Below are 16,856 nucleotides of genomic sequence, written 5' to 3'. Positions count from 1 at the left end.
TTGAAAGGCGGCTTGAAAAAGGAAGTTCAAAATTATTTGGACAGTGGTTGAGAGATCGTTTAAAAGTGATTTAGGTTTAGGGGTGTTTAAGGGTAATTTAAATAAAAAATTAGAGAAAAATTTTATTAATTTATAATTGAATTATATATGATAAAATATTTTAATTTTTTTTAGAGATCTTTTGATCAAAATAAAATAAAAAAAAGAATAAAATTAATTTATCTTTAAAAAAAATTTAATAAAAAAAGATTTGAACTTCATTAAAAAATTATAGATAAAATTAATTTTTTAAAGAAATTAAAAAATAGTATATGAATTTAGTTTTGCCTATGTATCATCTTGAAATTTAGAGGAATCAAAATTTACGGTTCTATTACCTATCATTTTTTTTAAAATTTATGATAATTTGATAATTAAAAAAGGTATAAAAGAGAACAAAAATAAAATAGAGAGTATTAAAAATTTTATTAAGGATATAAATAATAATAGAGTAATTGAAATAGTATTAAAAATTTTAATGAGTGTATAAAATAATAAAGTAGTAAAATTGAGAGAGTATTGCGAATTAAAAATAGTGTAGAAAATAATTATTTAAAGAATTTAAGAGAAATTGAGAGTATTAAGAATTAAAAAGAGTGTTGAGAATAATTGTGTATAAAATTTAAGATATATATAAATGAATTAAGAGTGGGATAAAGTATTTATTGAGTTCTTTTATATTTAAATTGCCAGTTTGGTATGATTTAAAACTATTTGTTCAATTCGATTTAGAATCATCAGTTCAATATTCCTGAAAAATATAAATCTGAATCAAATCACAGAATGGTAATTTCAATTCAATTTGAAATTGATTTTGATTTTGACTAATTTCAGTCTGATTTTGACCAAATCAGTTTCGGTTCGATTCCGAACCATGGCCACCTCCTAGAGATCAAATGAGTTAAGATGTTAAAGACTATGTTATTTTGTTTTCTTTTCTTGGCTTTGGCACTTCATCGCCAGCTCAAGCTCAAATTTTCTTTACTTCTTTGCTAGGAAAGCTGAAACAACAATTTTAGGAAAAAGGCATGTCTTTATTCTTGTTCAATTGACGTACATTGTTATTTCAACTAAGAAAAATTAGCTCTCTCCGCCCCTTTCCTTTTGGGTTAATTTAAATTCGCTTGTGTAAGGTGTTGATCTTGATTTTCTCGTCTCGCTGACTGTTGATGTTTTTAAGATTTAGTTCTCTTAATTCTTTGTACTTTTCAATATTTTTCTCAGCTGAGCCACGTTGCATTACAAAAATACCGCTAGAAACTTTTGGTTTTCTTGTTTTTGGTGGCTGAATCAGACTGCTTGCGCTTGATTACAGGCACAATGGAGGAACCATTAGTGCCGTCTGTTGAAGAGCCAATGAATAAGATCGAAATTTCAGAGAAACAGTCATCCGTTAGCTCTGTGAAGGACACAAAAACCACGAAACCTACTATGGCTGCAACCTCAAACCTTTTAACACCAACTGGCTCTATTAGAAAGATAACTGAACCAAAAAGGAGTTCAGATTCAAGATCAAATGTGACCAAACCAACTGCAACTGCTTCATCTCGCCGTTCAAATCCAGTTCCAGTGATACAAAGAAATGGCAATGGAGGAGTGCCAGAGAAATCATCCACAATAAAACGGCAAAATAGTATTACTAATGTTGCAGGCACAAGAATTACTGCTTCATCAGACCCAGTTAAGCGGTCTCGTCCAGAGCTTAGAAGGAGTTCCTTGCCTTCAGTTGCTACCAAACGTGTAACTCGAGCAAGTGTTTCAGAGGTTAGGAAGTCGCATCCTGTGTCAGCTACAGATAAGAGTTTAAGGCCATCAACAGGGTCCGATGTATGTAAGTTAGAGACCATCAAGAAACCTTCAGTTAAGCCAGCATTGTCAATCTCTTCCTCCTCAAAAAGGCTCTTGTCTACGTCATTGGACAGTAGCGGCACTAGTGCGAGTAGGAAGACAGTTTCAAAGGTTTCTTCACCTTCGGTTCGCTCGCCTTCAGTTTCTAGTGCATCGAGAACTGGGTCTTTGTCCAGATCTATGGATAGAAGTTTTAATTGGTCTGAGCGTAGGAGAATGGGCACTCCTGAAAGCCGGGATTCTCGGTTCATTGTTCTTCCACCGGTGGAGATTAAAGCTGGTGATGATGTGGTAAGCATACTATTGTCATTGAATCTTTGAATGCTAATTGTACTGTACAAAACCTCTATTTTGGATGAAATGGAGTCCAAGAATGCTTGTGACATGCTACGAAGTAGGAAAAAAGCACTGGGGTCACGTTTCCTAGTGTCGGAAACGTTTCCTAGTGTCGGAAACGTTTCCGATGAGTAAACGACCTGACACGGCTGGAAAAAGTTTTCGGGCGGTTTTCGAAAATATTAAAAATCGGAAACACGTTTCTGGCGACGGAAACGTGTTTCTTTAAAGAAAATTTAAAAAAAAAAGGAAAATGGGTAAAGTTAAATCACAAACAGATTGCACCACTTCACATTCATCATCAATATCAACAGAAAAAGAAGAAGAAGAAGAAGAAAAAGAAGAAGAAGAGGAGGATCAGACCTTTAACGGCAGGCGGTAGCATCACAGGTAAGATTCATAACTTCCTTTCTCTCTAGTCTGCCATATTCATTCTCTGATATGCCATCTCCATCCTTATCAACAGAAGAAGAAGAAGAAGAAGAAGAAGAAGAAGAAGAAGAAGGGGAGGAAGACAACATCACAGGTAAAGATGGCCCTTTCTTCTTTTCTGGTTCCCTTTTTTTATTTTCGATCTGTGCAGTATTTTCTCATTCCCCATCACATTTAGGTATTTAGATTTATATAGGGATTTGATTAATTTATTATTTTCCTTATCATTTAATTTATTATTTTTCTTTTTTAATTTCTTCGTGAAACAATTTTATTAAGCAACTTCTATTAATTAATTACAATTTTATTCCATTAATTAATAATAAATTTATCACATTTAATATCAATTTTTTTCTCTAAATGTATATTCCATAATTATATTTTTCTCAAACCAAATTTGAGGAGTTATCATAAATATTTTTTTTAAAAGGAAGATAAAAAAAAATTCTCTCAAATTCACTAAAAATTTTCAAGATTTGCCATATTTTTATAATCAACATTTTGAAGGAAATTAAGTACAAATGTAAATATATTTTTAAAGTTATTTTCAAAATTATAAAATTTCAAGTTTAAATTCTAATTAATGATAAATAAAAAAAATTCCAACATTCAAAATTTGTATTTTATATTAATATATTTTATATTTTTGTAATAATTTATATATAATGTGTTTAATATAATTTGTTTTAATGTATCGTTATATTATATATTAAAATTTTTCATAATAATTTTTATAGTCAATTTATTCAATTCTATTATTTAATTTTTTAATCTTTTAATACATAATTTGCATTGTGCTTTAATCCTTAGTATACAATTTGTTTAAATAATTTGTAAACTGTATAAAATTGCATTTTCTTTTTGTCATTTTGATAGGACAATATTTGAATAAATTCTTCGAACTCTAATTCTACCCAAGCAAATAGCACTAGTGCCACTTCTTCAAAAACTAGGGAGGGAGAATTTAATCCTTTGTGGAGATATGTAACTAAACATGAGAAAACTGGAGAAGGAGGGGGTGATTGTAAATGGATATGTAATTTTTATGGACAAGAAAAGCAAGGGACTTATACTAGAGTGAGGGCTCATTTATTGAAAATCACTGGAAAAGGGATTGGTGTGTGTAAAAAAGTGATGAATGATAGTATTTCTGAAATGAGGAAACAGGAGGATGAGGCAACAAACAGAATTATCAATTCACACCCTAGGCGAGTTTTTTTGCCTGTTAGTATAACTTATGTTCCTTCATTGAATATAACTGAACCAAGTATTTCAGCAACTTTGAAGAAAAGAAGAGTTAATGATTCTCCTCTTGGTAGAGCTTTTGATTTGCAAACTAGAGCTCAATTAGATGCAGAAATTGCTAGAATGTTCTATGCAGGGGGTCTACCTTTTAATTTTGCTAGAAACCTTTATTATGTGAGTTCTTATTCTTTTGCTGCTAATCATGCTTTGGGTGGTTATGTGCCGCCTGGTTATAACAAATTGAGAACCACATTGCTTCAGCAAGAAAAAGCAAATGTAGAGAGGTTGCTTAAACCAATTAAAAGCACTTGGTTAGAAAAAGGGTGTCAATATTGTGAGTGATGGATGGAGTGATCCCCAGAGGAGGCCTTTGATTAATTTTATGGTTGTTTCTGAGGCTAGCCCCATGTTTATCAAATCTGTAGATTGTTCTGGTGAAGTGAAAGATAAGCAATTTATTGCTAATTTGCTAAAAGAAGTAATTGATGAGGTGGGTCATCAAAAAGTGGTACACGTAATTACTAATAATGCTTCAAATTGTAAAGGTGCTATAGAAATCATTGAAGAAATGTTTCCACATATTTATTGGACTCCTTTTGTTGTGCACACTCTTAATCTTGCTTTGAAGAATATATGTGCAGCAAAAAATTTGGGAACTAATCAAGAAACTTATGATGTGTGTCACTAGATCACTGAAATCCATGGGGATGCTTTGCAAATCAAAAATTTTATAATGAATCATTCCATGAGGCTTGCAATTTATAATCGGTTTAGCCCTTTGAAATTGCTTTCAGTTGCTGACACTTGTTTTGCTTCTATTATTGTGATGCTTAAAATATTTAAACTTATTAAGCGTGCTTTAGAAGCAATGGTCATGAGTGATCAATAGGCACAATACCGAGAAGATGACCAAGGCAAAGCTAGATTTGTTCATGATAAAGTGGTAGATGAGGATTGGTGGGAAAATGTTGATTACATTCTTGCTTTTACTGGGCCCATTTATGACATGATTAGAGTTTGTGACACAGACAAACCATGCCTTTATTTGGTTTATGAGTTGTGGGATTCTATGATGGAAAAGGTGAAACAAGTTATTTTTTATCATGAAGGAAAGCAAGCAGATGGGTTTTCTCCTTTCTATTATGTGGTTCGTTGAATTCTTGTTGATCCTTGGGCAAATAGCAACACTTCCCTTCATTGTTTGGCTCATTCATTAAATCCAAGGTAAATTTCTAACTTACATACTCATCTTCTTGTTATAATTTTTTTTATTATTTCCTGAATTTATTTTCTTATTTTTGAAGATTTTATAGTGAAAAATGGCTTCAAGAGGGAGAAGGTAGAGTGCCTCCTCATATGGATGGAGAAGTATCAACTGAAAGAATTAAATGCTTTAGGAGGATTTTTTCTAATGAAGATGAGCGAATTAGAGCAAACGATAAATTTGCAAATTTTTCTTTCAAAAGTGGACCTTTTGTAGATCCTGATTCTATTGGAAGTATGTATGTTACAGATCCTAGGAAATGGTGGGCATGTTTTTGGTTCCAATGCACCTTTACTTCAAATGTTGGCTTTTAAAGTGCTTGGACAACTTACTTCCTCCTCTTGTTGTGAAAAAAATTTGAGTATTTATTCATTCATTCATTCATGTAGAAGGAATAAATTAACTCTAAAACGTGCAGATGACTTGGTTTTTATCCATAATAATCTTCGTCTTCTGTCGAGAAACTCCTCCCAATATTATGATGAAAAGACAAAATTGTGGGATGTTGGTGGCGATCTGTAACACCCTCACTGTAGCAATTCTATACATTCTACTGTTTAGGTGACCGGTGTCGGTCCGGACAGCTAGAACGTCAGAAAAAATATTTAGAATAGAGTGAGGAATCATAAATAACTCAAATAATGGTAAGAAAAATTTAGAAAAAATTTTAGAAATAAAATACAACTAAGTTAAATGAGCCGGTGCCCTAGCCATGGGTAACTCAGTGGGAAGTTGCGGTCCTCGCAACTAGGAGCCCTAAACCCAGGAGAAAATTCATGAAATAATTTTTGGGACTTCAGAGAAGAATCATTGAGGTTTAAATGGCATTAAAATGCCAAGAAAATGTTTAGAAAAATTTTTAGATCGGTATAGACGATTTTGGCTTAATAAGCCAACGGAGGGCATTTTGGTCATTTTGTCTTCAAAGATGATTTTTGGCCAATTTGTCCAGTTAAATAAATAATTTATATGACATAAAATGTGAATAAATATTGCTAAAAATTGAATTGAAATTAAGTAGAAAAGAAAAGAAAAGAAAGGAAAAATGAAGAAAAATGAGACTTTTGACATCATATGATGTCAATTAAAATCCCTCCACCAATCACACTTCAACAAACATACTTAAACCTAATTAAAAGAGAGGGAAATGAGGAAAAAAGTAAAAGAACCATCTGCTCACCTTCTTCCTCATTCCAGCCGCACCACTCTCTCTCCCTTTCTTCCACCATTAAAGCTTCACCAAGTTTCCAAACCTCTACCAAACCACCTCAAAACCCTAACTTCCCTTCATGAAAATTTGTCCCTACCACTAAAGCAAGACTTGGGTAGCAATTTGATGAGGAAAGAGTGAAGTTAGAGCTTAGAAAAAATTCTGCACTCAAGAGGTTAGTGCCACTTTTATTTATTTTTCTCTTATATTCCTTGTTACAACATCAATTTAAGCTAAAAAATGTGAAATTGAAAGAAAAATATGCATGTTAAAGTCCCTTTAAAATTTCAGCAGCCCTAAGGTTCTATAAGGTTTCCATGATTTAAGTGAATTATAATTGTGTATTGATGCCATAGAATATTGTTTGATGATTAGAATAATTGCATGTAAATTGTTTGAACAAATTGAAGTTGTGGAGTTAGGGTTTAGGAAAAACCTAAGGTTTTGCTTATGTGTTGGTGAATGGACATTTTAATGGTCAATTAATGACCATTTGGCTGAGTATAATGAGGAATTGAAGTAAATTGTAGCTTTGGATTTGAGGTAGGGTGTGCTGCCTTGTAGGTCTGGATGTGAGTCCAGCATGTTTGGGCAGCTATAACTTGAGTTGTGTAGGTTCAATTAGTGCAAGGCTAATTGGACATGGAATTAGACACATAATGGCACAACTTTGATGAAGGAACCCTATCCAGAAAATAAACTTAGGATGCCCTAAAAATTGACTAAATCAGGGTAGCACCAATTCTGCCTGGGCAAAATGACCAAATGAATAGTGCTCATTCATTTGGTCATAACTCAGTGTAGAAAGGTCCAATTGACCTAAAATTTATATCAATGGAAAGCTTAGGCAATTTAGAACAACTTTCATGTAGAATACAAACTCAAATTCTAGACTTAACTAAATGAAATTGCTAGCCAAAGTTGAACTACCAAATCTAGTAGAACCAAAAATTGTCCAAAAATTTTGGGTAAAGGCAATCCGACTAGTTATGGTGAAATAGCCATAACTTGAGTTGAAAAACTCTAAATGGGATGATTCAAAAAGTAAAATGTAACTAGACACAATAAAGAACAACTTTGATTCAGAACTCTTGGTCAAATTCTCACTGTAGGATGGCCTAATGGAACAGTGAACACTAAAACCCAAAACTAAAATTTCTGATTTATTCTCCATTGGTTAGAAGCAATGATTGGCAACTAATGCCAACACTTTTAGGAACCAAAATGTGGTAAATCTATGTGATTAAAAATCATGTAACTATTATATATGAGAAAGTTAATATTTTGACTTAAATGACTAAATGAATAGTAATCTTACATGTTAAGTACAAATATTCAAGAAATGACTTTGTAATATGCCCTAGTAGTATAACGATCGGGCTCTGATACCACTAAAACATGTCACACCTTACCCCTCTGTAAGGCATAACATGATCCTGTAGAATACCTAATGAACTACCGAACTTCAGCTACCGATAACTCATTAAGTACCCTACAAGGGATTTTAAAACAATTTTCTTATTTTTGGTAAGTGGTGAGCATTTTCTAATAGGTATTTAAAACATTTAATTGAAATTAAAAACTAGTCAAAACTTTAGGCCCATTTTATTTTTTCTCAAATTTTATAAAAATTTTGACAGAGTTCCGTTTATATTTTGAGAAAACAGTTCTTCAAAATACCTATAAAAAGCACTTCTAAAAACTTTCTCAACAACTACTTCAACTTTACAATCAAACTCAATCCATTTCAACAACTCCACAATCATTTCATTAGAGACAAAACAATTTATATACATCCTTACAAAATTCACATCAAAAGAAATACAAACTAAACTTTATTACAAACTTCATACAAATTTTGTATAAGCTGCTCAAGACCCATTTACATGTCCATACATTTATATGCAATACATACATCAAAAGAAATATTTACAATTAGGGTATAAATTATACCCGATAACTTCAAGCTGAATGATCCTCAATCCTTAGCAGCTCAGTCTGCTGCTCCTCTAGTCTCTGTATCTGCGATAGTAATAGAAGCTATCGCTAAGTACTAGGACTCAATGGTGCACAACATACTAAAATAATCTTTATGCAAAACTTAAATCACATTTATTCAAAAATTTGACTAAACATGAGAATTAAGTACAAATCATGCATTATAAGATTTTAATCCCAAACAATTTCATTTTGAAGGATCAAATCACATTTCATAAAACCCACATTTAGTTCATGCCATTCGAAACAAATAGAATCTCAATAGCGAGAGGCTAAAGAGAAATCACATCACAAGGCTAGCTAGCTCAAATATATGGATATCCATTCACATCCTCTTCTACTGGCACACCTCAACACTTCTCCAGAGAAAGAATCGAAATTCGAAACTAATTACCCCCACTAGTCGTGCTAGTGAGGTGTTCAAATATATAGTCATGATACTGTGGTTTCAAAACTTATCTTAACAATTTGCTAAATATTGTCATTTCAAATATACACAATAACTTTCAATAATTTCGATTAAAGCATCATAAATAATGTCTCAATTCACTTTTTCAAATCATTCAAAACAATATGCAGCAAATAATTTACAAAAATTACACGTTGTGCACAAACCTCAAGCGAGTCGCCTCTTGGCCTCGACTCGGTTCCTCGGGTTCTTTCCCGGTATTCTTTTCAATTGAAACACACAATTTCATAATGTTTCAATACTAGAACTTAACATAAATCCAAAATAAATTTAGCTTCACTTTTATCTAGCTCTAACGTGCTAAACTCGACGTTCTTGAAATTTTGTGTTTCGGGTTACTATTCATTATACTATTTAAGTCAAATTGTTGACTTTCTAAGGCTTAATAGGTATGGGAATTCCAACTTCACCCACATACCACATTTTGGTCACTAAATTTGTTAGTTTTGGTAATTTTTTCAAAACTTAGGTCTTTTAGGTAAAATTGCCAATTTTCAATTTTAGAGTCCTAAGTTGCACTGTTTCATTGGTCCTTTTACTGTTGGAATTTGGCAAAACTTTCTTCATAGAAAATTTTCCCTATTGTCTTAAGTTTATTCTCCTTTTCGAATCACTCCAATTGGAGTTTTGTAGCTCAAGTTATACTCAAATTACAGTTACTGTTCATGCTGTAGAATTTGGTTCTATAGATTTATTGATCCAACTTCGTTTAGCAATTTGATCAAGTTAAGTCCATAATTTGGTCTAATTTTCTTCATATGAAACTTTCTACTATGTCTTAGGTTTCCATCGGTTAAGAATCACCTAAATCGGAGTTTTCTAGAGAGAGTTATAGCCATTGAAACTTTACTGTTCATATGGCAAATCTGCAGTTCTGCAGATTCAGTGACTCAACTTTGCTCAATAATTTGATTGGGTTAATGGCATAATTTGGGTTTGTATTCTTCATGAAAGTTTTAGGTCTATATCTCATCTAACCACTAGTAAAATTTTAGGTCATTTTGACCTTCCTAGCTTGAGTTATGACCAAATGAACAAATACTGTTCATTTGGTCAGTTTATATAGGGCAGCCTACAATTTTCCAACTTTGGTCAATTTGTTCACTAGGTTTTGGTCACTTTTTGGGCATGCTTCCTAGATGAAAATTGTGTCATTTAGTGCCTATTTTCTTTCCCAATTGGTTTCATATCAATTGGACTTGTAAAATTCCATTTTTGGTCCCTCAAAGTTGACTTTTGGTCATGGTGCATACCCAATCCGAATTTGGCTTTGATTCAAACACTTCTAACACACTTAATTAGGTCAAAAATGACCATTTTTCACCTTAAACTATGTCAAAGACATCATTTAGCACTTCTTCACATTTTTGGTCTCTAAACTCTAATGTTCAAAACCCTAATTCATGTCATTTGTTGTATTTAGCTAATTAAACACTTATAAACATGCTCCCTTAACTCAATTAAGCTTCCTAACATGTTTAGCTCAAATAAATTTATACTTTGTGCAAACAAACCCTCGCTGTCCAAAATTCTATATAATCCCTCAACAAATTTTCTTTCCATTTTAAGTTTATTTACAAGCTCAATAAGTTAGAAATGTAAGAATCAAACTCAAATTATCAAATTTGATTACTAACCTTTTATGTAGAATTTCTTTTTCTTCAAAACTTCTTCCTTTCTTTTTCTTTTTATTGTCAAGCTCCTTCCCAAGTGACTAGAACAAGTTTTTGTAAAGCAAGTATGGGAGAAGTTGAGGTTTAGTGAGGATTTCAAAGCTTGAAGACAAGCTTTAATGAAGTTTGCAATGGTGAGGGAGAGAGAGAGTGTGTGAGGGCGGCAAGCTTGGTGGAAGAAGACTTTGATTTTTATTTTTCTTTTCTTTTGTTTTGTTTTTATTCTTATGGAAGACCCAAAAATCCCAATTAAATAAATATATTAAGTATTGTTTTTATGGCATCATGCATGATGTCATCACCTTTTAACTTTTTCATTTTTTTTCTATTTATTATTTTTTATTAGTTTTTTAATTTAATTCTCGATTCCGAAATTTTCTTTTCTCCGATTTTATTTGATAGTTAGGTCAGGAGTCAGCTCTCGGGGTCAATTGACCAAATTGTCCCTCGCCGGTTCATCCCGGTTTGTAATTAATTCAATATTTCTTTCGGATCACTGACCTAATTATTTGACTGGCTTAACAGTTTTTTTTCCATGATTTTCTCTTTTCCACTGTGTTTATAAGGGTCCTAAGGACCGCAGCGTCACATCTTACGGTTTAAAATTTGAGTTTAAAATGACTTCGCAGTCCTTCCCGAGAAGGTCACCCATCGTTGTGACTCTCAGCTCGTTTAACTTCTTATGTTCTGTTTTTCTTGTTTATACTTAACTAATTGGCAATTACTAATTATTTGTGTTTATGGCTTTTCTAGTTGTCTTAAGTGTGGTTTTAATCCCCTTAATTGTTCGTACAGACACCAGTCACCGGAACAATGAAATATACCAGGCTATACAAATAGGGGTGTTACAAGTAGGCCTAGTGTGATTGGTTTGGATAGGTTGGCATGCCAATAGGGTTCTGATAGCAGTACTGCGTATGGCTTCATGCCATTCTATGATATGATAGCCTATGGTTATACTGATTATAATGTTATACTTGGCTTTATGCCCTATTGCTTTTATGGCTTATTAGCCATTCTGTCTGCACACCGAGAGACATATTGTGACCGATGGTGTGATGGCCCGAGATACTTGGTACCCAGTACTAGTTTACTCATTTATCCAGTCTAGTCAATTTGTATAGGTTACTTGGGCATGGAAAAGTATGAATGTAATTGAATTGATTATTAAAGGAAGTAAGGAAATTAAATATTAAGATAAATAACAAGAATGATTACAATAAAAAGAGGCTCAAACTCATCAAGAAAACGATTAATAAAATGCTAGAAAGAGTTAATATCATAAGAGGTAATTAGCCTTCGACTAAACAATAAGTTAGTAATTATTTATTTCTTATAAGCACAATAACTAGAAAATTTTTACTTTTATTTGCATATTATATTTTCTTTTATTATTGACACCACTAAGTTTTATGCTTAGCGCGTCGCTTTTGTAATGCGTAGGTACTGAGGATTTGGCCAAAGAGCCTAGCAGACCACAAACTAGGTGAGACTTGTATACAGATCTATATAGTGTCCGTGTCACCTCACAGACTACAGTGCATTGGTAGGACACTAGGTCCCATTTTGGTATTTTGTACTGTTTGTATTTTGTAATTAAACTTTTATTTTCTCATGTATAGTTGAAACTTATGTAATATATTTTAGTATTAATGCAAATATTTATAATTTGTGTTTATAAATGAAAATTTAGTATTTATTTATGATTTGTACATGATTATCATGTGAAATGAATGAATGATAAATAGAAGAATTTTTGAGAAATGGTTAAAAAATATTGAGATTATGTTGACATAAATGGAGTTGAGAATGATTAGAAATGTATTGAAAGTGTTTTTCACAGGTTCTAAAGAACTGTTTTATTCATTTTTAGCCGGTACTCCGCCGAATTTTCTATAAAATTTTCGGAACCTCAAATGAATATATAATTTCAATAAATGACTTAAATAAGTTAAATTTCACAAATTACACTTCATAACCATGAAAAAATAAATTAAGAAAGGATAAAAATAATTGAGATAAAATATGGTGTTCCGGTACACTATGTGACATATCTTACTCGGCTACACTGTAGACTGGTAAGGGGTGTCACATTTAGTAGTATCAGAGCACGGTTTAGGCGTTTATGGGTCTAGATCGAGTCCATACCATGCATTGTATTTGTAAGAGTCAAGGTGACACTAATACAGATCTGTTTGTTTTTCTTATTTTGATTAGAATATGGACCCCACGTCATAGAGAGCAGTTGAGGAGGAAGTGGAAAGTCGTGCCCCACCTGCAGCTGAGACTGGAGGCAGGGGAGAACCTGCTCCACTAGCACCAGAGGTGCCTTCACAGCCTTCGCTGGCTATGTTTCAGCAAATGGCCAAATTTTTCAGACAAATGGCAGGGGTAATGCCACCACCACCACCTCCACAGCAAAAATCTCATTTGGAGAAATTCAGGAAATTTTGAGTAGTGGATTTTCTTGGCAAGAGAGAAGATGATTCTGTTGCAGTTGAGAACTAGTTGGATAGAACAGGAAGAGTTTTAAAACAACTCCATTGCACCCCAGAGCAAAACCTAGAAGCTGCTGTATCTCCACTACAAGATGATGCATATCAATGGTGGGATACAGTGTCTAGTGAAGTGCAGCTAGAACAAATAACCTAGGACTTCTTCCTCTCAGAGTTCAGAAAGAAGTATGTGGGTAATGTATATATGGAAGAGAGAAGAAGAGAGTTTATTAGCTTGAGACAGAGACAGCTAACTGTAATGGAATATGAGAGAGAATTTGTGAGATTGAGTAGATATGGGAGGGAGATAGTCCCCATAGAATCCGAGAGGTATAGAAGGTTTGAAGAGGGGCTAAATGACAACATTAAGATAATGATCACTGCCTTGGGGATTATGGACTTTACGAAATTAGTTGAAGTCGCACTGAAAGTGGAAAGGGTCAGAGTAAGTGAACAGAATAGAAAAGATAGGCAACGTAAGAGGGAATTTGGACCAGGGCAGTCAAGTATACCGACTGATAGTAAGAAGCTTAAGGCTTCTAGTTCACAAGATTAGACATAGGGCCAAAGAGGCCAGACTAGGATATCTATAGCTAGCTCCCCGGGAATAGTAACAAGGGGATCAGCCCCAGTGCCTAAATGCATGCACTGTGGTAGGAGACACAGAGGGGAGTGTCGACTGTTAACTGGAGAGTGTTTCAAGTGTGGGGCTACGGATCATTTCATAAGAGATTGCCTTCAGAGGAGTGATTCAACAGCTCCAGTACAAGTTGATAGACCTACCCCTACAGTTCAAAGGGGTAAAAGTTCGGGTAGAGCAGAGACGGCTGACATTTCACAGAAGATTATTTCTAAGATAGTGGAAAGGCCCGAAGTCAGCCACCACGGGTATATGCTATGAAAGCTCAGGAGGAGCCGAACCCAGACATTGATGAGGTGATACAAGGAAGTGAAAAAGCAAGGTGGTAGCAACTCCATGATTACTTAAGTCAGATAAATTTCGAGAACGAAATTTAAATTAGAGGGGAAGGGTTGTAACACCCTTACTGTAGCAATTTCGTACATTCTACTGTTCAGGTGACCGGTGTCAGTCCAGACAGCTAGAACATTTAGAAAAATATTTAGAATAGAGTGAGGAGTCATAAATAACTCAAATGATGGTAAGAAAAATTTAGAAAAAAATTTTAAAAATAAAATACAACCAAGTTAAATGAGCCGGTGCCCTAACGGTGGGTAACTCAGTGGGAAGTTACGGTCCTCGCAGCTAGGAGCCCTAAACCCGAGAGAAAATTCATGAAATAATTTTTGAGACTCCAAAGAAGAGTCATTGAGGTTTCAATGACATTAGAATGCCAAAAAAATGTTTAGAAAATTTTTTAGATCGGTACAAACAATTTTGGCTTAATAAGCCAAACGGAGGGCATTTTGGTCATTTCGTCTTCAGAGATGATTTTTGACCAACTTGTCTAGTTAAATAAATAATTTATATGACATAAAATGTGAATAAATATTGCTAAAAATTGAATTGAAATTAAGTAGAAAAGAAAAGAAAGTAAAAATGAAGAAAAATGAGACTTTTGACATCATATGATGTCAATTAAAATCCCTTCACCAATCACACTTCAAAAAACATACTTGAACCTAATTAAAAGAAAGGAAAATGAGGAAAAAAAAATAAAAGAACCATCTGCTCACCTTCTTCCTCATTCCAGCCGCACCACTCTCTCTCCCTTTCTTCCACCATTAAAGCTTCACCAAGCTTCTAAACCTCTACCAACTCACCTCAAAACCCTAACTTCCCTTCATGAAAATTTGTCCCTACCACTAAAGCAAGACTTGGGCAGCAATTTGAAGAGGAAAATGTGAAGTTAGAGCTTAGAAAAAATTCTGCACTCAAAAGGTTAGTGCCACTTTTGTTTATTTTTCTCTTATATTCCTTGTTACAGCATCAATTTAAGCTAGAAAATATGAAATTGGAAGAAAAATATGCATGTTAAAGTCCATTTAAAATTTTAGCAGCCCTAAGGTTCTATAAGGTTTCCATGATTCAAGTGAATTATAATTGTGTATTGATACCATAGAATATGGTTTGATGATTAGAACACTTGCATGTAAATTGTTTGAACAAATTGAAGTTGTGGAGTTAGGGTTTGGGAAAAACCTAGGGTTTTGCTCATGTGTTGGTGAATTAAAGTTTTAATGGTCAATTAGTGACCATTTGGCTAAGTATAATGAGGAATTGAAGTGAATTGTAGCTTTAGATTTGAGGTAGGGTGTGCTGCCTTGAGTGCCTTGCAGGTCTAGATGTGAGTCCAGCATATTTGGGCAGCTATAACTTGAGTTGTGTAGGTTCAATTAGTGCAAGGTCAATTGGACATGTAATTAGACACATAATGACACAACTTTGATGAAGGAACCCTGTCCAGAAAACAAACTTAGGATGTCCTAAAAATTGACCAAATCTGAGTAGCACCCATTCTGCCTGGGCAAAATGACCAAATGAATAGTGTTCATTCATTTGGTCATAACTCAGTGTAGAAAGGTCCAATTGTAACACCCCTATTTGCATAGCCTGGTATATGTTATTGTTCCGGTGACCGGTGTCGGTCCAGATAATTAAGAGGACTAGAACTATGTTTAAGACATATAGAAAAGCCCTGATCGAAAATAAATAGTGATTACCAGATGGAAAAGTAAAAGTAAGAAAAACAAAGCATAAAAAGTTAAATGAGCCAAGGGTCACAGCGATGGGTGACCTTACCGGGAAGTGACTGCGAGGTTAGTCTTAACTGGAACTTTGAACTGGAAAATGTGACGTCGAGATCCTTAGGACTATTGCGAACACAGTGGAAAAGAGAAAATCACAAAAAAGAGTTGTTAAGCAGGTCAAATAATTAAGTTAGGGATTCGGAAGAAATATCGAATAACTTGCAAATCAGATTGAACCAGCGAGGGGCAATTTGGTCAATCCACCCCTAGAGCTGACTCCTGACCTAACTGTCCAATAAAATCTGAGAAATAAAAATTTTGAAATATAGAATTAAATTAAAGAAGTGAGGAAAAAGAAAGGAAAAAGAAAAGAAAAGAAAAGAAAAGAAAATAAAGAATAATGACATCATCATAGATGACATCATGTATGACTCAATAAATAATTATCAATTATTTACTTAATTTGACTAAGTCAATTGGGGATAAATACACATAAAAATAACAAAATAAAGAAATTTATTTTTGGGTCTTCTTCCTCATGGATGCCGCCACTCTCTTTTTCTCTAATTTTCTCACTATTCCACCATTTTTAACCCTTAAAAGCTTGATTTCTCTTCCCTTCCTCATCATAAAAACCCTAACCTCCAATATTAAAGTTTGATTTTAGACCTTGGTGGAGTGATTAGTAACTAAAAAAAGAAGAAAAGAAGGAGATTTGGAGAATTAGAGAATCTATAAATAAAGGTATGTATAAATTGGTTTTAAATCTTTAAATACTACTTGAAATTGAGTTGAGATACATAGAAATTGTGAAGAAAATGAAAATAATCTTGCATGCATGATGAGTAGAAAATTTGGCAGCCATGATGTTAGGAGAGGTTGAAGTGTTTTAGTTCAATTAATTATATATGTAGGCTCAATTAAGTTGGTGAAAGTAATTTGTAAGCTTTAATTTGAATGTGTTACACAAATTATGAAATTAGGGTTTATGGTACTTAAAAGTTGTAAAAAAATTGGAGAAAAAGTTAAGAATTGGTCAATTGATGTAGTTGACCTTACTTGAGTTGAGCAATGGTCAATTATGACCATTTGTGGGGTGTGTGAATTGCTAGAACCAAGTTTCAATTCGGATTGGTTA

Source organism: Hevea brasiliensis, chromosome 17, assembly GCF_030052815.1.
Source record: "Hevea brasiliensis isolate MT/VB/25A 57/8 chromosome 17, ASM3005281v1, whole genome shotgun sequence".
In the NCBI taxonomy this organism is placed as follows: domain Eukaryota; kingdom Viridiplantae; phylum Streptophyta; class Magnoliopsida; order Malpighiales; family Euphorbiaceae; genus Hevea; species Hevea brasiliensis.
The sequence above is the reverse complement of the archived record's forward strand: the minus strand, read 5'-3'. Positions refer to the sequence as shown.